The 25,507-nt window shown below is 44.6% G+C and overlaps 1 protein-coding gene across 1 annotated transcript in view; it reads left to right on the top strand.

The window, feature by feature from the left end:
• The window catches only part of LOC126426609 (uncharacterized), a 445,650-nt gene that overhangs the window by 198,934 nt on the left and 221,209 nt on the right, over positions 1 to 25,507 (top strand). The window contains exon 2 of the mRNA XM_050088501.1: positions 9,139 to 9,243. The gene's annotated coding sequence lies outside the window, so the exon portion shown is untranslated. The remainder of the gene's footprint in view (positions 1 to 9,138; positions 9,244 to 25,507) is intronic.

Genomic DNA, 25,507 nt, shown 5'->3' on the forward strand with positions numbered 1-25,507 from the left:
AATGGGTAGCTTTGAGGGATGAAGTAGAGAAGGCAGCAGAGGATCTAGTAGCTAAAAAGACGAGGGCTAGTGGAAATCCTTGGGTAACAGAAGAAATATTGAATTTAATTGATGAAAGGAGAAAATGTAAAAATGCAGTAAATGAAGCAGGCAAAAAGGAATAAAAACGTCTCAAAAATGAGATCGACAGTAAGTGCAAAATGGCTAAGCAGGGATGGCTAGAGGACAAATGTAAGGATGTAGAGGCTTGTCTCACTAGGGGTAAGATAGATACTGCCTACAGGAAAATTAAAGAGACCTTTGGAGATAAGAGAACCACTTGTATGAATATCAAGAGCTCAGATGGAAACTCAGTTCTAAGCAAAGAAGGGAAAGCAGAAAGGTGGAAGGAGTATATAGTGTGTCTATACAAGGGCGATGTACTTGAGGACGATATTATGGAAATGGGAGAGGATGTAGATGAAGATGAAATGTGAGATATGATACTGCGTGAAGAGTTTGACAGAGCACTGAAAGACCTGAGTCGGACCAAGACCCCCGGAGTAGACAACATTCCATTAGAACTACTGACGGCCTTGGGAGAGCCAGTCCTGACAAAACTCTACCATCTGGTAAGCAAGATCTATGATGTGGTGTCACCGCCAGCTACCACACTTGCTAGGTGGTAGCCTTTAAATCGGCCGCGGTCCGTTATTATACGTCGGAGCCGCGTGTCGCCACTGTCAGTGATTGCAGACCGAGCGCCGCCACACGGCAGGTCTAGAGAGACGTCCTAGCACTCGCCCCAGTTGTACAGCCGACGTTGCTAGCCATGGTTCACTGACAAAGTACGCTCTCATTTGCCGAGACGATAGTTAGCATAGCCTTCAGCTAAGTCATTTGCTACGACCTAGCAAGGCGCCATCACCAAGTATATTGAAATGGAGATTATATCTGTACAAGAGCGATGTTATACAATTATGGATTAAAGTTAAGTATTCCAGAAGCTACGTACTTTTCTTTATAGCATTCATTACGTATCCTGTTTCAGACCTCACGCCAGCCTGCGTGAGTTTAAGCGCGTGCCTTTCGGCTTCCTCTCATTGTGTCTAGACTGTCTTGTCTAGACACAACATATGAAACAGGCGAAATACCCTCAGACTTCAAGAAGAATATAATAATTCCAATCCCAAAGAAAGCAGGTGTTACCGAACAATCAGTTTAATAAGCCACAGCTGCAAAATATTGACGCGAATTCTTTACAGACGAATGGAAAAACTAGTAGAAGCCGACCTCGGGGGGGATCAGTTTGGATTCCATAGAAACACTGGGACACGTGAGGCAATACTGACCCTACAACTTATCTTAGAAGAAAGATTAAGGAACGTCAAACCTACGTTTCTAGCATTCGTAGACTTAGAGAAAGTTTTTGACGATGTTGACTGGAATACTCTCTTTCAAATTCTGAAGGTGGCAGGGGTAAAATACAAGGAGCGAAAGGCTATTTACAATTTGTACAGAAACCAGATGGCAGTTATAAGAGTCGAGGGACATGAAAGGGAAGCAGTGGTTGGGAAGGGAGTAAGACAGGATTGTAGCCTCTCCTCGATGTTATTCAATCTGTATATTGAGCAAGCAGTAAAGGAAACAGAAGAAAAATTTGGAGCAGGAATTAAAATCCACGACGAAGAAATAAAAACTTTGAGGTTTGCCGATGACATTGTAATTCTGTCAGAGACAGCAAAGGACTTGGAAGAGCAGCTGAACGGAATGGACAGTGTCTAGAAAGGATGATATAAGATGAACATCAACAAAACAAAACGAGGATAATGGAATGTAGTCGAATTAAGTCGGGTGATGCTGAGGGATTTAGATTAGGAAATGAGACACTTAAAGTAGTAAAGGAGTTTTGCTATTTGTGGAGCAAAATAACTGATGATGGTCGAAGTAGAGAGGATATAAAATGTAGACTCGCAATGGCAAGGAAAGCGTTTCTGAAGAAGAGAAATTTGTTAACATCGAGTATAGATTTAAGTGTCAGGAAGTCATTTCTGAAAGTATTTGTCTCGAGTGAAGCCATGTATGGAAGTGAAACATGGACGATAAATAGTTTGGACAAGAAGAGAATAGAAGGATTCAAAATGTGGTGCTACAGAAGAATGCTGAAGATTAGATGGGTAGATCACATAAATAATGAGGAGGTATTGAATAGGATTGGGGAGAAGAGAAGTTTGTGGCACAACTTGACCAGAAGAAGGGATCGGTTGGTAGGACATGTTCTGAGGCATCAAGGGGTGACCAATTTAGTATTGGAGGGCAGCGTGGAGGGTAAAAATCGTAGAGGGAGACCAAGAGATGAATACACTAAGCAGATTCAGAAGGATGTAGGCTGCAGTAGGTACTGGGAGATGAAGAAGCTTGCACAGGATAGAGTAGCATGGAGAGCTGCATCAAACCAGTGTCAGAATTGAAGACCACAACAACAACAACAACGACGACTACTGTAAGCGTGCGTCTACATGTTGATGAAGTGTGTCGTGTGGACTCTCCCGTCTTCCAAAGTGTCAACAGCCTTGTCCAGAGGGCTACACACACACACACACACACACACGTACGCACACGTTGCTTGTTTGATGAACACGCAGATGAACTATAGAACCTCGACTGTCCTAATAACCGACGTTAACGCCACAGAAAATGTCTGGCACTATTTGGAACAGCGGATGAAAGATGGCAATATGATATCCTCCCAAGTAGGTAGGAAGGGCGTTTGGAAACTACTTACGTGTTTCGGGGTAAACCTTTTTTATTTTTCGACATAGTCTCCTTTTAGACTTATACACTTCGTCCAATGCTGTTCTAATTTCTTGAACCCTTCCGAGTAATAGGAATTGTCCAAATAATTGAATAAAATCTTTGTCCCGCCAGCCATTTCTTCAAACTGGGGAACAAATAGTAGTCCGAGGGAACCAAGTCTGGAGAATAGTGGGGATGTGAAACGAGTTAGAACGCTAATGCCATTAATTTTGCGGCCACAACTGCTGAAATGTGTGCTGGTGCATTGTCGTGATCGAAAAGGGCTCTTTTTGCGGTCCAATCGCCGGCGTTTTCCTTGCAGCTCGGTTTTCAAACGGGCAAAAATGATGAATAATATGCATCTGTAATAGTTTTACCATTTTCCAGATAGTTTGTGAGGATTATACCTTGCGAATCCCAAAAGAGAGTCGCCATAACCTTACCGGCCGAAGGAATGGTCTTCGCCTTTTTTGGTGCAGATTCTCCCTAGGTAACCCATTGTTAGGATTGTTGTTTGCTATCAGTAGTATAATACTGTATCCATGTTTCATCCACAGTGACAAAACAATGCTTAAAGTCCTGCGGATTCTTCCTGAACAGCTCCAAACCATCCTTGCAACACTTCACACGATTTCGTTTTCGGTCATGCGTGACCAATCACGGAACCCATCTTGCGGATAGCTTTCTCGTGTCCAAATGTTTACGCAAAATATTGTGTACCCGTTCATTCGAGATGCCCACAGCTCTAGCAATCTCACGCACCTTAACTCTTCTGTCATCCTTCACCATATCATGGATTTTATCAATGATTTGTGGAGTCGTAACCTCCACAGGGGGTCCAGAACGTTCAGCATCACTTGTGCCCATATCGCCACTCCGAAAATTTTGAAACCACTCATAAACTGTTCTAATGGAAGGTGCAGAGTCACCGTAATGTTTATCGAGCTTCTCTTTAGTCTCCTGAGGCATTTTGCATTTCACAAAGTAATGTTTAATCACCACACGATATTCTTTTTCGTCCATTTTTTGACAATCACTCGACTTCCTTGATTCACACGAATGCTAAACACGAAGAAATAGACGAATATGGCTGAAACTTGGTGTGCGTTCTTTCCAAAGACGCTACTAACTAAACATGACCTCGGTACGCGCCGGTGGTGCCATCTCTCGGACTTTGCATGGACTTTTCAAACGCCTCTGTACCTGTACGTGATGTCACTATATGCGAGTGACTGTAGCTGGATACGGCATACGTGTAGAAACTTCTGCAGTCTCTTCCTCGCCGAATTGAGAAACTCTAGCCGATGTTCCACGGTATTAGCTTAACATCTCACGGAGCGGACTTGGTGCACTGTGCCTATGTTAGGTTAGGACACAAGTTCGTAACGTTTTTTCATAACTTAAATAAACACGACAAATAGACGTAAAATAGGCTTTCTCCTTCACTACAACCGTCTGCCAACATTGGGGTAACTTTTCGTTTCCACGATTGTAGAACTCGTCGAACCATTTTCAGAGCGGATTTTCATCCGAAAAGGGAGATCCTTGAAGGTTGCTCGACGGAAAGCGGGAGAGGTGAAAAATGTGAGGTCACCAGATGAGATGAATAGGATGGATGCGGAATCACTTCTCAGACCAACATCCTGTATTATTTGATGATAATTAATTGAAACCCTCAGCTGCCGACATGTGTTGTTGATATACCTCGACGGGGACATCTATAAATGTGTACCCCGACCGGGATTCGAACCCACCATCTCCTGATTACATGGCAGAAGCTCTGTCACGGTTAAATTCTTATCTCACTTAGCTGTCTGAAAAATTTTTTTTACCTCGTCAAACATTCTTGCAGCCTCATCATCATCTACTCAGCTGGTTGTCATATATTCCTGATAACATAACATCATCCCGAGTTGTCCCCACCTGACGGTCTGAGCAGGGGCTGATTTTACATTCAAATTATTTACCTGAGAGGATATTATCATCGGACTGTGCTGTAGAGCTGCACGCCCTCGAGGAAAAAAATGACTGTAGTTTCCCCTGGCTTTCAGCTATTTGCAATGCCATCACAACGAGGCCATGCAGATCATTACAGCAAGGCTTCTTGGTTAATGTTATAAGAGCAGTTCAGTATGTCATCCAGGCTGCTGACCCTGCAATTACTAAAAAGGCTGCCACCCTTTTTTAGGAACCACGGATTAGTCCGTCCTCTCTACAGATACCTATACGGTGTAGCTACACGCGTACCGTACGGCTGTCTGTATTGTCGAGGCAACGAATTTGCCTGACCTTGGCAAGATCAGCAGTTTGTGTGTATGAAATATATAATCATTATATACGAAGACAGTAACTGTTCTCAGAAGAACAGAATACTGTTCATGACCGTGCAGCTTTTCCCTGGAATAAATTATCACTAACTGAAACCCTCAGCTGCCGACAGGTGTTTTTCATATACCTCGATGTGGACAGCTGAAAATGTGTGCCCCGACCGGGACCCGAACCCGGGATCTCCTGCTTACCTGGCAGACGCTCTGTCCATCTGAGCCACCGAGGACATAGATGAATAGCGCGACTGCAGGGACTTATCTCTTACACGCTTCCCTGAGACCCACATTCTCAACTGTCCACAATCTACGTACGTAATGGACCTATGATGACTGTTCTGCTTCTCTAGAATGAATCGAGAACAGTTGCTATCTTCATATATAGTTAAATGGCTACCTGGCCATTGACCTTCGTCTGTGCGAATGCGCACAGGTTGCCCGAACTCTTACGGCAATCGCCACCTTAGTGTGCGCGAGTAATGAGTGGATGGGCAAAGTATTTATTAGGCCCATTACGTATGTAGATTGTGGACAGTTGAGAATGTGGGTCTCAGGGAAGCGTGCAAGAGATAAGTCCCTGCACTCACGCTATTCATCTGTGTCCTCGGTGGCTCAGATGGATAGAGCGTCTGCCATGTAAGCACGAGATCCCGGGTTCGGGTCCCGGTCGGGGCACACATTTTCAGCTGTCCCCGTCGAGGTATATCAACAACACCTGTCAGCATCTGAGGGTTTCAGTTAGTCATCATTTATTCTAGGGAAGCTGCACGGTCATCAGTAGTGTCTGTTATTTCGAGAACAGTTACTGCCTTCATATACAGGGCTATTACAAATGATTGAAGCGATTTCATAAATTCACTGTAGCTCCATTCATTGACAGATGGTCACGACACACTACAGATACGTAGAAAAACTCATAAAGTTTTGTTCGGCTGAAGCCGCACTTTAGGTTTCTGCCGCCAGAGCGCTCGAGAGCGTAGTGAGACAAAATGGCGACAGGAGCCGAGAAAGCGTATGTCGTGCTTGAAATGCACTCACATCAGACAGTCATAACAGTGCAACGACACTTCAGGACCAAGTTCAACAGAGATCCACCAACTGCCAACTCCATTCGGCGATGGTATGCGCAGTTTAAAGCTTCTGGATGCCTCTGTAAGGGGAAATCAACGGGTCGGCCTGCAGTGAGCGGAGAAACGGTTGAACGCGTGCGGGCAAGTTTCACGCGTAGCCCGCGGAAGTCGACGAATAAAGCAAGCAGGGAGCTAAACGTACCACAGCCGACGGTTTGGAAAATCTTACGGAAAAGGCTAAAGCAGAAGCCTTACCGTTTACAATTGCTACAAGCCCTGACACCCGATGACTAAATCAAACGCTTTGAATTTTCGGCGCGGTTGCAACAGCTCGTGGAAGAGGATGCGTTCAGTGCGAAACTCCTTTTCAGTGATGAAGAAACATTTTTTCTTAATGGTGAAGTGAACAGACACAATGTGCGAATCTGGGCGGTAGAGAATCCTCACGCATTCGTGCAGCAAATTCGCAATTCACCAAAAGTTAACGTGTTTTGTGCAATCTCACGGTTTAATGTTTACGGCCCCTTTTTCTTCTGCGAAAAAAACGTTACAGGACACGTGTATCTGGACATGCTGGAAAATTGGCTTGATGTCTGCCGAATCACTAAAGGGGCACATATCGAACATTTGTGAATGCCTAAAAAATCTTTTTGAGTTTTTGTATCTGTGTGCAAAGCATTGTGAAAATATCTCAAATAATAAAGTTATTGTAGAGCTGTGAAATCGCTTCAATCATTTGTAATAACCCTGTATATTGGCTAACTTACGGTAAGGACGACGACACACACACACACACACACACACACACACACACACACACACACACACACGCCCGAGGGAGGACTCGAACTTTCGACAGTGGGACTCGCGCGAACCGTGGCAAGACGCCTGAGACCGTGCGGCCGCCGAAGACGTTCAATAGTGTTTTTTTCTCAGTGTAGCAGAATTTGGGGGCGTCGTCGCCGTTCGACCAGATGCTGAACACTTGCTGTTTCCTTAATGACATAACTATCCGGCGAACGGTCCTGACGCTTGGATGATGTCGTCCAGGATACCGAGCAGCATACATAGCACACGCCCGTTGGGCATTTTGATCACAGTAGCCGTACATCAACATGATATGGACCTTTTCCGCAGTTGGTAAGCGGTCCATCTTAACACGGGTAATGTATCACGAAGCAAATACCGTCCGGACTGGGGGAATGTTACGTGATACCACGTACCTGTACGTTTGTGACTATTACAGCGCCATCCATCACAAAGCGAAAAAAGTGGTCCAACTAAAACATTGATATTTCTTTACGTACTACAGGAATATGTAATAAAAATGGGGGTTCCTATTTTAAAAAAGGCAGTTGATACCCGTTTGGCCTATGGCAGCGCCCTCTAGCGGGCCAACCGTAGCGCCATCTGGTTTCCCCCTTCAAACTAGACAAGTTTCGGCTTTGTAGTTTTTTTCGTTCGACGCTTATTTCGTGAGATATTTGGCCCGGTCGCGATCAGTGGACCACCCTGTATTTCGTTCGTTAGGCATTTAATTTATATATAGATTGAAATGCTATTTTTCAACCCACTCAGTAAAAGATTAGTCTCTCACAAACAAATAAAATAACATAGCGGGTTTGCCGGCCGGAGTGGCCGAGCGGTTCTAGGCGTTTCAGTCTGGAACCGCGCGACAGCTACCGTCGCAGGTTCGAATCCTGCCTCGGGCATGCATGTGTGTGATGTCCTTAGGTTAGTTAGGTTTAGGTAGTTCTAGGTTGTAGGGGACTGAAAGTCCCATAGTGCTGAGAGCTATATGAACCATTTTTTTGCTTTGAATAAACTTGTTATAGGTGAGATTCACACTCATAAAAAATTGTTTTGAAGGACGTCGTCTTCACGGCAGTGACTGTTTTGATTACACTAATGCAATTTCGGCCTTAGGCCATTATCAAGTGATATTATGGCTTTAAGCTATGCCAACGTAATGTAAGCTGACACATTTGTGTGTCGTTGTGAATACTGTTCAGTACATTCGTGCACTTACAGATTATGTTGTTTTACGATGTTTGAACAGGTGTGCTCGCACTGTGTAACGATGTCACGAATGTATTTAGCAGTATTGACACCGACATACAAATGTGTCAGCTTACATTACGTTGACGTGGCTTAAAGGTATAGTATCACTTGATAATGGTCTACGGCCGAAGTTGCAATAGTGTAATAAAAACTTACAACAGTCAAATTGGTTCAAATGGCTCTGAGCACTATGGGACTTAACTTCTGAGGTCATCAGTCCCCTAGAACTTAGAACTACTTAAACCTGACTAAGCTAAGTTCATCAGACACATCTATGCCGGAGGCACCATTCGAACCTGCGACCGTAGCGGTCGCTCGGCTCCAGACTGTAGCGCGTAGAACCTCTCGGCCACTCCGGCCGGCTTACAACATTCAGTGGCGTGAAGATCATGTACTGCAAAAAAGTTGCTGGTTTGTATAGGCTGAACTATTGCTTTGTTTATGTCGGGAAATTTTTGTGGTTTACTGTCAAAACGATCCTCCTTAAGATGAGAAAACAGTTTTGTCTCCGTGCTGTGTCCAGTGGCTGCCTACCTCCGCTGCTGTCTCCTCTCTACAGCGCTCAGACAGAAGAGCGTGTCGGAAATGTTCCGATTTCTCCACTCGGCACTCCAGTTTCTACTATATCCGAAGACAAAATGACAATACGTAACGTCGGACAGCAGCAGTGAATTGCAAATTATAAAAAAAATGCAATCGACGAACAACGCGGCAGCAACAGCAATACCAGCATGCAAAAGGGAAACGACTTATGCGCCGACCTCTTACTCTGTATCAGCAGCAGCGCGAAGCGAGCCCGGGCCGTTTTGCGACGGGTTCGCTTTGTTGATGTGCAGCGCGGCCCGCAGGCGGTGCAGAGCAGAGGAGCGGTTTGAGTGACGCCAGGGTGTGTGTGTGTCGTGTTGCAGCCAGGGGCGGCACCGGCCAGCCAGCTGAGGCAGAGGCAGCCAGCCAGCCAGCCAGTGTAGTCTAGCGCAGTGCAGGGCGCGGGACCAGCCGGCGCACCGCAGCAGGTAAGCGACGGGCCTCACTTCTACAACAGCACTAGAATTACGGCACCTCATCTCAACCTCTCGATACCAGCAATATTCTACTGTGTTTCTGTAAAGTAGTTAACATGTTTCTGTGACAACATTCAGGCTTGATTTCATTAATGTAGAGGCACTTCCATACATCGATATGTTTATATTGCGACGATATTATTCTTATGTGTATTCTTTCTCTTGTCAATATGATCTTTGACGTACTTGTAACTCTGATTTTTGGGGCGCGTAAGCGGTTATCAGAGAGTGAAGTTTTGGTCGTCATGTTGAAAAGACGCAAATTGTAGTCAGTTTATGAAATGTGAACTTTAACACTGAGGAAGATATTTTCTAGTATGTTTTATACTGTGAAGTGATGTTGCAACAAAAGTAATAAAAAAGAAGTGTAACTTAACATTCGGAGTGCTGATTACTTTTTTTCACATCACCATTGTTTCCATGCTTGTATCTGAATCCTCGAGGTTTTGTTTGTATAGGGCCTCGCACAGGTCCCCGTCCGTCATTGATTTTGGAACGTCACACAGGATGACAAGTGGATTCCGCTTACGGGGGGGGGGGGGGGGGGTTCACATTTAACTGACTTGCACAATTTTTGGTTTTCTAAGAGCTTGTTTTTGTCGTCTTCTGAGGCAACGTCTACAATAACTGCGTTTTTAGTTACTTTTATTTTGTTAATCTTAATCTTTTCTCTTACGGTGGTGGCGAACACTTCCTGTACCTTTTTAATGTCCTGGCCGGATAATGCTCTTAAGAAGACCGCGGTGTCGGGTCGTTTAGAGACCTTTGCAATAGTTTCTTTCGTTGTTTGGGCCTTTGGTGCAGCCTGTGCTGCAACTCCGGCCCACGTCTTTCCTGCTTGTTTCCTAAGTCGTTCGTTTTCTTTCTCTAGTTCTTCAGTCCTCCCTTCTAGCTTAGCATTGGCGGTCGCCCATGCCGCCAGCTCATTTTTAATGGCCTGCACTGCGGCCTCACTGATTTTACCGTTTTTGACGTTTTGGTCTAGAAACTGGGTAACTGTCACGTGTCTTCCTAAGTTGCTCTCCTGCGTCGTCTGACCCAGGCCGTCCTGTGGCGAGGTATCAGCTAGCATCGAAGCCCTTACGGCCGCACTCAGGTCGCTTGTCTAACTAGCGAAAGAAGGGGTTGGAAGCCCGTCTCTAACCCCGGACCGGCTCCTCTGGCATGGGGGGGGGGACTAAAGAACTGCAGCCCGCCCACCAACCTCGTCCCTAGGTCACGAGCAGTCCCGAGCTGCGGGGTTGAGCACGCCGCCGACGATTTGTCCCAGCGCTCACCGGCAACTGCACCCCGCACTCTGGAGAAGCAAGCGGATGCACTCCTCGCCCTTCGCCGCCTACTAGCCCGAGCTCCCGCCTATAGGCCGAGGACCCGCTCCTATAGTCTGTCTGTAAACTGAAGAGCGAGCGAGCGAGCGAGCGAGTCCCCACTCTGCCTACCCTGCTACGTCACAGGGCGCTTCTACAGGCTGTTTCACAACGTAGTACCGGCCCTGCGGCGGTGCGCGCTTCATATCTGTGGCGACGCCGCGTACAGATACGTCCCGGCTGTGTTTATTTTTAGACAAATGCATTAAGAGTATAAGGAAAACAAAAGACGATAGCTTCTTCGAAACGAAACATTATAGAGTAAATAATATTAACATAAGAACGGAAGTCAGTATTCTACTACAAACATAGAACCGAATGCCTCTTCATGTGAATGTATGTTCCTCTATTCGTAAGACGAACCAGATATAGTGCAATCAACCTGTAGAATTTAAGGCTTGTTCTTACTAAAATGTAGAAGTTTTCTTTAAAGGGTCTGCATTGGAACTTAACAATTCTTGCAACACGAAGAGTGTTTAAAAAGTAAGCAGAAATTTATAATTCCGTGTTTTGTATTAGTTCGGTTTGCACTGCTTTTTTTGCCACTCTCTTCGTAAACATGTCTGAAAAGTATCTGTGCAATATTTTGCATATTGGGTATTTACCCAGTTCTCAGTTGTCAAATGGTTCAAATGGCTCTGAGCACTATGGGACTCAACATCTTAGGTCATAAGTCCCCTAGAACTTAGAACCACTTAAACCTAACTAACCTAAGGACATCACACACACCCATGCCCGAGGCAGGATTCGAACCTGCGACCGTAGCAGTCCCGCGGTTCCGAACTGCAGCGCCAGAACCGCTAGACCACCGCGGCCGGCTCTCAGTTGTCAAAAAAGTTATATGTGTTTTGGTAGCATCAACTATTATTTGTTTTGTATAAAAATAGATTAGAGAATCTGTACTAAATTTTGTTATAAGAATGGAATAAAGTGTATCAAATTTTTAGGAATGTTAAATATTGCTTTTGGTGAGTCTCTTATGAGTAAACCCAGAACACACAAGTGGTATAAACATTTCAAAGCAGGCCTTAAAGGACAGCAGTTTTACAAGAATGGGTGAGATTAAAAATGCAGTCAAAAGGCCTATGAACTATCCCGAGGAAATAATTCCTAAAGTGTTTTGGGAATTGGAAAAAGCACTGGCATAAGTGTATAGCATGTACTGGGGAATATTTTGAATAGGATAACATTGTTGTAGATTAACAAGTAAAGTTCTTACCAAAAAATAAAAATTAATATGTGAACGCACCTTGTATGTCAAGCTTTTTACATAGAAGTCCAGAATCGGTATACGTGTCTCGAAAGAAATTTCAGTAGTGTTTAGATTAGCTATTGCACACATGTTTTAAGCAATATTCCTTAGAATCATGTGAATAGTAACCGAGATAGAGTTTTAGTGACAGAGTATATTCAAATGCTGCTGTTCTCTAGGCATTAAATGTATTACGTGATTGAATCACGTTCTGCTAGCGAAACGTTAATTGATTTTACCATGAAGCTCTCAAGTTATTCCTGGTTTTGTACAACAAGTGATAATGGTATTTATTGCTTTGGACAACATTTGACTGTATTTATCTTGGAAAATCTTTTACTACCATGTACTACATTTCTACCAAAAGAAATTTCATAGTGTATGAGCAGAGTCAGGCTTGAAAGAACACACAACATATTTTTCAAAAAAATATTCATTGCCTGTTTACATACATCGTATTTTAGAGGTCATCATCAACATTGTCACTATCATTACTGTCGTCGTCGTCGTCGTCCTCGTCGTCATCACTTTCTAAATTAATAACTATAGCGTCTATTATGTCTTCCATAACCCCATCCTTAACCCAATATTCTCTTTCAAGTTTCTCCACATGGAGGCAGTATGCACTCCAGTCATCTTGACTTATCGTTTCAAAACCTGTAACAATTGGGACAAGTTTTTGTATACGCTCTCTTTCGGTTACGGCAAAATTTAGTTCGGAATAAAACATGGAAGCTCAGAAAATGTCTACATACCTTCTTTCACCAACTGCAGCAACTTCGTCATGCAAATATCTCCAAGAATATTTCTTCCTCTGACGAAATTCTTGAGCTTTGCCCACGCCATTTCAATTGGATTTAAGTCACAGTTGTATGGTGGAAGTTGCAGCACAGTGTGTCCATGGGCTTCAAGTATTTTATTAATTTCAAATACTTTGTCTTCCGGCTTATGTTGTTTAATTAAATCAAATAATTTTGTTTTTCTCATTGTCAACTCAGCTTCCACCTTATTTTTTAATAACCATTCAATCATTTCGCTTTTATTCGAGGACCTAGTTGGAGCTTTGTTGTGTTCCTTGTTGTGATATGAAGCGTTGTCCATAACAATAACACAGTTCGGTGGCAGATTCGGAATCACTTTATTCGATATCCAATTAGAAAAATTTTCGTAGTTCATTTGCCCATGGTAGTCTCCTGTTGCACAACCCGCTTTATAAACCAACTGTGCGTTGGGTAAGAACCCATCTTTTGATCCAATATTCACCACTATAATCCTATTGCTTCCGCTAACATTGTCCATAATGCCCTCAACGCCAGGGCCCTGCCAACATTTTCTGTAAGTAATGTTATTGTCCACCCAAGTTTCATCAATATAAAAGAATTTTCTGCCTAGCTCCCTTAATTTCCTCACTTGGATCAGATACTTACATCGCCAGTCAATTATATCCGTTCTTTCTACGAGAATCTTTCGTTTACTTACAGATCTTTTCCAGGTAAATCCCATTTCACGCAATGTCTTGTGTAAAACATCTTTCTGCCAAGGAAAATGTATTTTTTGTTTCACGGCATTAAGCAATTTCCGTAATGTCGGCACTATTTTTTGGTTTATGTAAAAGTCCTCCATCGTTTGTCGAATGACTGATTTTGTGAAACTGTCTATGACGATGGGTTTCCTCCCTAAATTATCAGTTTTCCTTCGCGGCGATTCCAGTAAACCATGCGGCTTGTTTTCACGTTCCTTCCTTATGCGTCCTATAGTGGCGAGGCTGACGTTTGCATAAACTGCAGCCCTTTGATTGGGGCTGTTAATGTTAACCAACAGTTCTTTTTGTGTTGCCTTCTTAACACACGCTGTAATAACGTTAGAGACGATCGAACGCTCGTTACTCCGCAAATACCTCCTCTTCTTCGTATTCCGCACATTTTCTTGCAATGCAGGGCGATTATCCATCACTTCGGGATACTGAAGTATATCAGTGAGTACACAAAGTCAACTGACTGACGCTGGCAACAAAGATTCCACAAACAGAAACGACGTATATCAGTATATCACTGCACGCTGAACTACACCGCTAGACGGATAACAGGGCAACTGATTTTGGGTGGCCCTGTAGGCCAGTGGCAGCGTTCTTCCGGGAAAGGCCACTTCCCCCACCAAAGGCGCTGCTCGCTCTTCAGTTTACAGACAGACTATACTCAGGTGGCGCGCCGGTCGACGGTCTGGACGCAGCTAACCTGGCCCAGGCGATGTCACCGCCCCCTGGGTTTGGCAGAACACGCCCCGGTTACCCACGGGCGCGACGAAGCGCACTTGCCGACTCGCGCCGAGGTCCCACGCCGGCATGCGGAGCACCACCTGGTCTTGTGCCCTGCGAATTGAGGGAGGGGCAGATGGTTAGTCCCTCAGACACAGCTCCCCGTGTGCCACGCACCCTTCGCTTTCGCCTTGGGTTGTGGGCGTTTAACGTCCTACCTTGACGGGAGTTACCTCACTGTTCCACAGCCCGGAGTTGTTATGAGAGTGATGATGTGATAAAAATGATGGTATGGCCCGGGTCTTATGTTGTGGAGTTTGACATCATCGAGACGGTGCGGCACTCAAACCCGAGTTACGTTCCCCGGAGGGCCTCCACACGTACTGGGGGCTCGTGGCCGACCATGTCTCACCCACCGCTTTTGATAATTCACGATGGGCCAGTGCGGTTCAGTGAGGATTGCACCCAGTTAAGGGCTAGCCTTTTAACGTCATGCACGGACGGACCTTCCCGTGTTAGCTTCACCCCATCTAAGGGGGCTACTGAGTGTCGGGGCCACGTCAAGGCCACGGGATACGACATTACGGTCCCCGCCCCACTCAGTTTCCTCTGACCCTCAGGAGCACCAGAAAAATCTGAAGATTTCCGGGAATCCGCAGGTCTCCTGGCGGTTTTAACCCAGTTTTCGAAGGCCACACACCTCCCCCAGGTGGCGCCACGCAGACCGCTTTCCCGTGTCGCCATTTGTTCACTGAATCCTAATCGTCCTCCTTCGATTTTTGCACCATCTGTAGTTTGTACGGATGAAATTTTAAATCGCGATGAAGAATTCTGCGAACACTCTCCTCTAACATTCCAACCGCTGCTGCTTGCTTACCAATTGAAAGCCGTGGGCTCCGTAACAGATCCGCGTAAAACATCTATGTTCTCTCCAAAATGCACAGTCCTTGGTCGTCCTGTTGGTTTCTTCCTGAGGGCAGATACAGTCTCTTGAGAAGTTATTAATCCAACATTTTATCGCATGTTCAGACGAAACGGCATCCACGACGTCCAAAATTATACGAACGTCGAAACTCCCTCTGCGCCGCTACCAAACTACTTCATTGCTTCCAGAATGAAATTTTCACTCCGCTGCAGAGTGAAAATCTCATTCTGGAAACCTCCCCCATGGTGTAGCTAAGCCATGTCTCCGCAATATCCTTTCTTTCAGGAGTGCTAGTTCTGCTAGGTTCACAGGAGAGCTTCTGTAAAGTTTGGAAGGTAGGAGACGAGGTGCTGGCACAAGTAAAGCTGTGAGGACGGGGCGTGAGTCGTGCTTGGGTAGCTCAGTTGGTAGAGCACTTGCCCGCGAAAGGCGAAGGTCCCGAGTTCGAGTCTCGGTCCGGCACTCAGTTTTAATCTTCCAGGAAGTTTTATTTCATTATTTTTATAAAACATTTTTATGGATAACCCACGCTGTTGTCCGTTCCACTGATCCACGATTACTGAAATGCGGACTGTTTGCCGGCACAAGTGGCCGAGCGGTTCTAGGCGCTACAGCCTGGAATCGCGCGACCGCTACGGTCGCAGGTTCGAATCCTATCTCGGGCATGGATGTGTGTGATGTCCTGAAGTTAGTTAGGTTTATGTAGTTCTAAGTTCTAGGGGACTGATGACCTCAGATGTTAAGTCCCATAGTGCTCACAGCCATTTGAACCAACCTACTCCCGCTTTTAAAATGTGAAAACAAATTACGGCGACTGACTTTAACTTGATTTACACAGTGCCTTTCATCAAATTTCAAATATCAGTATTTCTCTGGAGCATTCTCTATATGGACAGTAAAAATTACATTTTTTTATATTAATTTATGACCTTTTTTCTTACTTCATAGATTTATTTACACAGAGAAAATGTGTTCTTAATGTCTTTCAGTTTTAATTAAACGTTTCGGGCATATTCTATACATTCTCTAGAAAGCAACATTTGAAAGTGCGCACTTAGCTTTTTAACAACTGACGTATAGCCAACCAATCTTCTTTGCACATAGCATATGTGAGTGGTTGCAGATTGCGCCTAGCGTCTTTAACCGCCCAGCTCTCTGTCTAGAAACTCCTATCCCCCCCTCCTGCGCCAATTTCCTTCTACCCTTCTCTTCCGTAAGCCCTGTATAAACAGTAGGCGGCAATATTTTAATTTGAGTCTCCCTTTTACCATGTGTAATTGGTTGACACCTTTTATACGGCGTCATGATGTTGAAAGTGCGTACATACAATCAAGAAGCTAATAGTCAATTAGCAGCGTCTGAAGACGACAATCTGCTGCCGAAACCGTTAATGTGAACACCGTAATTACCAGACGATCCAGATGTACTATGTTGCAATATATATACAGTATTCAGCAGGTTACATTTTCAACGGGCTTGCGGCGGAAACGGTTAAACTGAGTGAGAAACGCCTAGTATTCAAATTCAAGTTGCAAGATTTCCGCTCCGTACACTCCGCCTATTCTCTACACGAGTTCGTCGCGGCAGTTGAAAACTTCTCTCACTCTCTGTAACGCGGTACTTATTTCGTATTCTCTGTGACTTTTTTTGTATTAATTCTTTAACTATTTTATTTTCATATTTTCTAATCATTGTGTAAAGTATGTAGTGAGAAAAGCAGCTGTGTCTGGAATGCTCCCACGAAACCTGACAAATAAATAAAACAGAAAACGACACCGATCCCGAAAACAAAAACGAGACAAGATAACGGTCCGCCACGCGGTTTAAGGTGCCATGTCACGGTTTTCGCGGCCTCTCCCTTCGGAGATTCGAGTCCTCCCTCGGGCATGAGTGTGTGCGCGCGCGCGCGCGCGCGTGTGTGTGTGTGTGTGTGTGTGTGTGTGTGTGTGTTGTTGTTAGCGTGAGTGAGTTCAAGTAGTGTGTGAGTCTAGGGACCGATGCCTCAGCAGTTTGGTCGCCAAGGAATTCATACACATTCGAACATTTTTAGATAACGGTCGACGTCGCGTCTTCCTGAGCTGCGGCGGTGCCAGCCGTCACACACCACGTGAAACCAGTTGAGTGATTGACGGGAGGAAGATCGGATCAACGTCTCGCATAAACTACGTTCACACTGATTTTTCACTACGCCAAGAAGCTCTTGAACCGTTCGAAAATCATATTTTTGGCGCGCCGATGTCAGAGAGGAAACAGTGTTCACAGCTTTTTTTTTTTTTGCACGCCTTTGCTGCTGCAGTATAACATTTATGTTAGTTGAGACGCCTTCGTTGCTGCAGTATGATATTTGTGTTTCACGCAGGTTTCGGCTTCTATCTTGACGGCCTCTTCAGTGACTTACGAGAGGACTTCAAAAAGGAAGCTACGAGCGTCATTGTGGCGGGCCAATTAAATTTAGTTGTATGCAGCGCATCAGAGAGGCACAGATACGTGACACTATTTTTGGACATACAGTCCCTGGCCAGTTTATTAGACGTACTACAGTTTTTAAGCAAATTTTGATTTTTGTCTAACGAAATATTTTTTTTTCTTTTATACATAAATTGTGATAAAATGATTATGTGTAGTCTACTTCGTAACTGAGGTGATACAAGAAATAAATATAACGTAGTATTTGTTGAAAATGTTTTGTTTCCAAAAATTAAAATCTTTTTAAAGTGAAAACATTAGTTTTGATATCTTGTTGAGCCACCTAATGCAGCAGTGAGTGCCTTAATACAACGTCGCATGCTGTCGGTGCAGGTCTGTGTTGTGTCCTGCATTTGTGTTAATGATGCCACACATTGATATTCTTCTCCATCATCTGTATTTTTGTTGTGATGACATCTTTTGCCACTTGCCTCTTCATCAGTCCACACACATTTTCTGTGGGGTTCATGTTGCGACTATTACCTGGCCAGTCTAACAGAGGGATATTTTGTTCCTTCAGAAAGGATTTAACTCCTGGCGGTGTGACAGGGAGCTCCATCCTGCATAAAAATAAATGGTTCCGCATTCGCGAACCATTCTCTGAGCTTTGGTATTAACCGTTTTTGCAGGGCTTCCTTGTACTGGTCCTTCACTCATTATGCCTTTAACCAAATAAAGACGTCATGTATTCTTGACAGAAATGACAGACTAAATCATCCCTTACTTGCGTGTTCTACTGTCTGAATAAATGTACTCGGGATGAAATTTTTCTTCTGTTCGGCGGCGCACATACTGAGATTTGTTAGTTAAAATTTCAAACGTGCTTTCATCGCTGAAGCATACTGTAAAAATCAATAAATATAATTTACTATGAATAAATGTACATAGGTTATATGATATCGTAAATAATATTCTTATCACACCACTGTTTAGTCCACTTCAGACGCTTTGCTTTCACTGTGGTTGTTAACTTTGGTTTTCTAGCGGGTCGACAGACCTTGAAATCAATATCCTTCAACTTTCTGCGAACAGTGGCTTCAGATGCATTCACATTAGCCTCTTCCAGTTGAGATTTTATCTGTTTCGTTGTCACAAGTCTGTTTTCTAGGCAAATTCTTTAGAGAAATTTTTCTGACGTTGGCGTGAAAATTGTTTTTTCTTTCCACATTTATTCTTCCTTCTGGGACTCAGTTCTTCACGTGAATGAATTTTCTTGTTTACGCGCATCACGCTAGCCTCTGACATTTCCAACCTTCGTGAAATTTCCCGTATTAACGAGGGATTTGAACTCAGGTTTTTTACGTGGTGGAATGTCCCCTATTTTACCCGTTTTTAAAGGTCACAATTAGTAATGTCTGGGGCTGTTAAACAATCAATTTTGATGTCGATCTTACGAAATTGGTAATCAGAGCGAACAACCTGTACTCAGCACATTTATACCTATACTCAGCGCATTTATACCTATAATAAGTCAACAATCGAATGTCACGCAGCAACAATAGATACAAAATTCAACAATGTAATAAGTGCCCTGAATAATTGTCACAAATTTTCCGATTAATCGCATGAAGTATAGTACTCAACACGTAATTATTACAAACAACATTAAAAATGTGCAGTGCGTCTAATAATTCGGCCAGGGACTGTAGACAGTAAGTCCCTGTCAGCAACAGTCGGGACATTCTGCCGATGCTTCAATCTTTGACGCTTGGAATCCGTTCCTTTGTCACTTGAGCCATTCGAGAACCGCCGTGTCTGCGTCCTCATCGTCGGAAAATGTGAGACTTAATCAGTTCGTTCATTGGCTCTGGACATTGCCGTGTGTTCTCGGCCTTCCTCCCACACCAAAACACATCGCCCATGTTTGTGTTCCCCGGTAATATAGAAAACCCGCACACGGCTTTCTATGATGCTCTCTGGGATTAAGAAACCGCTTCAGCTGTATTTAATCTTTCTATTATCAGATCACAATTGATTCGGTGGCGGTGAAAATCACATCCTCGCCTGGCATGTCGTACGACCTAGGTAGCCCGCAACATGGAACCCAACATTCCTTGTCAAACCGAACTAATAAAGCTCTAACGCAACCATTCTGGACTTTAATACCTACGTCCGGCTGATTTTGATTGACTAATGTACAGCATTTTTGCGGTTTATTGGCGTCCATGTTCTGGGATACAGAGCTTTATAACTTACAGGGAGAGATTCTCATCGGCGCGATCCACTGTTTGAAAGTCTCTTTACAATAATGTGGGTTAGGTCCCCACGCTGCAGCTGGTGTGGCGGTTGCACACTCTAACCTTGTATACCAATAACACAGCCAGGTTGTAGTTGCAACACCTCTTTATTGATTACAGGTACATGTGAATTGATCAGCAATAATAAGCAATTAACAACATTTGCATATCAAGGCCCTCTCCACAATTAGTATTTACAATATTAACCGTCACACTTGTGACAACGGCCCCTTTAAGTGCCGGTAACAACAACCAAAATAGTAGATGAAATAGATAGCAAAATGTTTACAATGTCGGCTATCGCCTTCCTCACTCAGTTTTACACTTACTAAAATGGTATAATTAATTTGATGCTATCTGACCTGAAGGGTACTAATAATTGTTCTCTTTACAGTTAGCATTCTACTGCACTCAACGTCCGGAAGATTCTAGACTTTATGGAAACTTAAGGCAAAACGTCAATTTTATCAGCATGTGATGGACGCGAGCAAACGTTAATCCATTACGATTTCACAAACACACGATCCAAAGGGTGAACTTATACTCAACTTTGGGCAGTAGGAAATCTTCTGCCTAAAACAAGCCTCTCGTTGAATGAACAGAGAAATGGCGCGTTGACGGTGTCCGGACGGCCGTGGAGTTCAAATCCTGAGATTTCCATCACACTGCAGGCTCGCGGGGCGAGATTTGGTCGCGTCGACCACTGTGGACGTTTCTGAAGACAGGAAAACATGAGCGGCAGACGCACTCCAGTACACACAAGTTACGCCTACATATATATAGCAATACATTAATATAAACATATTACAATGAAAATAAATAAATATCTAGATACTACGTGTAAAGATGTGTCAGTCCACACCCAGTGACTTAGGGTCCACCTTACAAGATAATCTGTCTTTGCTGAATGGCTGACACCACATAAACCAAACGTGCGGTACCTAACGTGACAATCAGCGTTCAGATAGGTATTTGAAATTGCAGTGCAAAACTAATGTTACTTGAATAGATTGCCAAGCACGGCCCCTATGGCCACGGCCTCTATCCGACCATAAAACACAATGTGACCTGTATTTATGATGGCCACTTGCCTTCCATCCACACAAGAAATTATTATGAAACAACAACTACCACTAATTCGTAAAACCAGAAAATTCTGTATTGCGTTCATTATATCTATTTTTCACTTTGCTTGAATTTCGTTTTACTTATAAACCTGCATTTCATTTAAAATACCATCTGCGTTATTTGCTCCATAATGCAGAAGGCACATAGGTATGTTTTGGATTTTCCTATGAAGATTAGCGTGCAAAGAAAAAAAAAGTTCAAAAGTGTTTGAATCCGAAAGGAACCAAACTGCTGAGGTCATCGTTTCCTAGACTTAGACACTACTTAAACCAACTTTAACTTCAGCTACGAACAAGCCGGCTGCTGTGACCGCGCGGTTCTAGGCGCTTCACTCCCATATTGCTTAGAGGCATTTGAACAAAACACACACACACACACACACACACACACACATACCCGAGGGAGGACTCGAACCTCCGGCAGGAGGGGCCGCACAGTCCGTGATATGGTGCCTCAAACCGCGCGGTCACTTCTCGTGGCCGGCACAGAAACCTGCACATCTAGTAAGGAAAATCCATTTTTGACACCATTCCTCAAATATAAATAGATTGTTTGGCGTTTTCTTTCTTAACTCATAGAGCGTAATTTCCAAATAATTGAATATTGTAATAGACAATTGTAATTAAAATCATGTTCGCAAAAATTTCAATTGGAGAAAGAATGATACAGAAAAAATGAAACAAATGAAAAAGTACATACGGTAATTAAAATGACACGAGGAAGGAAATAAAATAAAATATTACATTTAAACGGATTAATCGAGTAGAAATAATGATCGAGGTAGTTTCGATAAAGATTTTAAAATACAAATTATCGTATTGCAGCAGATGAGATTCGAACCCACAACCTTCTGCATGCAAAGCTGTTACCCTCTCCAGTACACCACGGAACCAGAGTACGTAACGTAACTTTTTTTTAACATTAGGGGTATGTTAAGTATCATACAAAGTCCTGAACTATTTTTTTTTCGTATTTTCGCAGAGGGGGCGCCTACCACGTGAATAGCTGCATTGTCTGACACCTGGGATCTTAACCTAAATCACCCTGCAGACAGTTTCAAAGAGTCGATCGCACCGCTGGGGACCTCTCCTTGTTAGTCACGTGTCACCCGAGGACGCGGTTTTCAGCGCCACGAAACCAGTTGTCACTTGATAATAAAAAGATGTCGTACAGCTGAAACGGCGTATTCAATGCCTACGGTGCTTTGGTCGTATATTTGACACCATTGCATTTAGTCGGTATAGCGCCAGAATTTCACGGTGATTTAGATTTTTTTGTCTAAAAGAATTGTTCTGTCCCGCATACTTCAGCTTTGGAATACATCTCCCGTTTGCCGGGCCATTTCACGCGCACAGCGGGTGATCCATCCGTTATACGAGGTTTCTCCGGAAAATAACTTTATTTTACGATTATTCAGGTATTAGAATATGGTCTCCTTCGTAGCCCTGAGACGCGGTACATTTCTGCCAACTCCGTTTCCACTGTTGATAACATTGCTGAAAGTCTTCAGTTGTGATGTTGTTCAGTTGTTAATGGCCGCCTTGATGGCTTCCACATCTCCCAAGTGCCGCCCCCGAAGCACCATTTTGCATTTCGGGAACGTGAAGAAGTCACTCGGGGCCAAATCGGGTGAATAAGGCGGGAGGTCTGTCACGATGATTGAGCTTCGGGCCAAAAACTCGCGCACAACGAGCGACGTGTGGTTCAAATGGTCTGTGGTCATCAATCCCCTAGAACTTAGAACTACTTAAACCTAACTAACCTAAGGACGTCACACACATCCATGCCCGAGGCAGGATTCCAACTTACGACCGTAGCGGTCACGCGGTTCCAGACTGAAGCGCCTAGAACCGCACGGCCACACCAGCCGGCGAGCGTCGTGTGAGCGGGCGCATTGTCCTGATGAAGGATCCACCTGCCCCCTTTTGCCAACTCCGGTCGAACTCGGGCCATGCGAGCTCTGAGACGTGTCAGAACTTCGACGTAAAAATTTCCGTTCGCACTCTGGCCGGGAGGGACAAATTCCTTGTGAACAATGCCCCTAGAATCAAAGAAAACAATCAACACTGTCTTCACATTGGACCTCGATTTTCGCGACTTTTTTGTTCTCGGTTCTCGTGCTAGTTTCCATTCCTCGCTTTGAGATTTGAGCTCGACATGGAATTCGTGAAACCAGGACTCGTCTCCGGTGATGACTCGGTCGAGAAAGTCCTCTCGCTCCTCTGCCTCCGACCAATCCTCACAGCACTCGACCCCCTTTGCTTTCTGTTCTGGCGTCAAGATCTTCGGTACGATTTTCGCACACAGTTTCTTCATTTCAAGTTTTTGTGTCAGGATTTCGTGAACGATTGTTTTGAGGATTGACAGCTCGTCAGCAATCATTCTGACTATCAATGTACGGTCTTTAAGAACACAAGCCCGAATTCGTTCAACATTTGCATCGGAACTCGATGTCGACGGGCGTCCTGGGCGTGGGTCATCGTTCACTTCTTCTCGGCCGTCCCGGAACCTTTTCAACCACTCGATCACGGTCGGTTCCTTCAGAGAATTGTCTGCGTAAACCTGTTCCAAACACTCAAAAATCTCACGGCCATTCTCGCCTAGCTCTGCAAGAAACTTGATGTTGACGCGCTGTTCCTCAATCAGAGAGTGCTGCATGCCGACGGCAGGTGACAAAGGGTGACCGTCAACAAGCTGCCGCACACTCCCACCTTCACGCACAGTGCTCCGACTCGAACTGAGCGTCGATGGGATTGATTACAGCAGTAGTCCCACCTGGCGGTGACCCGCAACTTGTAACATAAAGACATTATTCAACTTTTATAGGTATTTTCCGCACAAACCTCGTACGTACCGCTGCTCACAGCTGCCTCTGCAGGAATCCCAGACCTCGTGCGCTCCAGTTCCGCAGTGTTCTCAGCCCGGCGCAGCACACGTCTGACTCACAAGGGGAGGCCGCCAATTGTGAAATTCAGATTCAATTCATACTGCGCATAATAAAAGCTCATGGCCAGAGGTGTACTGTGGCAAAGCACCAAGATGCACTTCTCAGCCGTTGTCGAGAAAATCGACAGTTAAAAGAAACCGTTGCGGTGAAATACTCTCTACGATTAATAACTTTCTACAGCGTCGTGGCGCAGCGGTAAGCGCTCGGGTTCGCAATCCGAAGGTCGCCGGATCGAATCTCGCGCCGTGCAACTTTTTTTTTAGTATTTGTTTTTTGTAATTCAAATATATATATATATGTATTACAAAAAACAAATACTAGTAAAAAGTTACATGGCGCGAGATTCGATCCGGCGACCTTCGGATTGCGAACCCGAGCGCTTACCGCTGCGCCACGACGCTGTAGGAAACTAAATCGTAGAGAGTATTTCACCGCAACGGTTTCTTCTTATTGTAGATTTTCTCGACAACGGCTGAGAAGTGCATCTCGGTGCTTTGCCACAGTACACCTCTGGCCATGGGCTTTTATCATGCGCAGTATGAATCGAATCTGAATTTCACAATTGGCGGCCTCCCCGTGTCAGTAATTTCCTGAACTGCGTACGTAATTTCAGTTACTCGTCTAGCCTACCAAAATCTACGTTTCCGGTGATCCGGTCACAGGCTGTGGACATGTGGGAGGGGTCGCGCACCCGAGGTCTGCCGACGTCACCCACTGCTGCGTGGGTGCGGAGCGGACCAGGGTGGAGGATCACGCTGCGCACATCCACGTCTACACGGGTACTCCGCAAGGGACCGTACGGTGCGTAGCGGAGGGTATCCTCCACCACTACTAGGCACTCCCAAATACAGATAGGGATAAACAACTGTCTGCTAGGGCCATCCAATAAGTAATGCCCCACATTTATTTTTCTCAAAACATATTTATGTCAAGACTCACAATTTGTTGATAATAGATATCAACATGCCTTGTCAAATGGTTCAAATGGCTCTGAGCACTATGGGACTCAACTGCTGTGGTCATAAGTCCCCTAGAACTTAGAACTACTTAAACCTAACTAACCTAAGGACAGCACACAACACCCAGTCATAACGAGGCAGAGAAAATCCCTGACCCCGCCGGGAATCGAACCCGGGAACCCGGGCGTGGGAAGCGAGAACGCTACGGCACGACCACGAGATGCGGGCATGCCTTGTCCGTGTCCTGTTTTTCTACGTAGTCTCTCTCCATCACGTTCTATGTCTGTACGGCAACGTCGTGGAAGATCGTGTATTCCCTGCCGGTAAAAGCTCTTGTCCTGTAGGCTTAGCTGCCCGACTGACACACTCGTCAAATTCAAAAGCGTGCTCCCAGTAGGAGAATCTTTAAGCGGCCCAAATAGGTGGGAATCCGAAGGTGCCAGCTCTGGACCGTAGGGTGGATGAGCCAGCCATCTCCTACCCTTCAACTTTTATAGTCCTGTCTTCCTCAGTTGCGTGCAATATTACGGTATATTAATAATTTTTACTTACGGACCGTCTGACAGCAACTGAATAAAACATAATTTTAGTGCCATACGCGTTTCGCCTTTATTTTCTGCAAGGCATCATCAGTGGCCTGGAATATGTACATATGTTAGCTATTTTATTTACATTTTTGTC

The sequence above is a fragment of the Schistocerca serialis genome, chromosome 11 (genome assembly GCF_023864345.2).
Source record: "Schistocerca serialis cubense isolate TAMUIC-IGC-003099 chromosome 11, iqSchSeri2.2, whole genome shotgun sequence".
Taxonomy (NCBI): Eukaryota; Metazoa; Arthropoda; class Insecta; order Orthoptera; family Acrididae; genus Schistocerca; species Schistocerca serialis.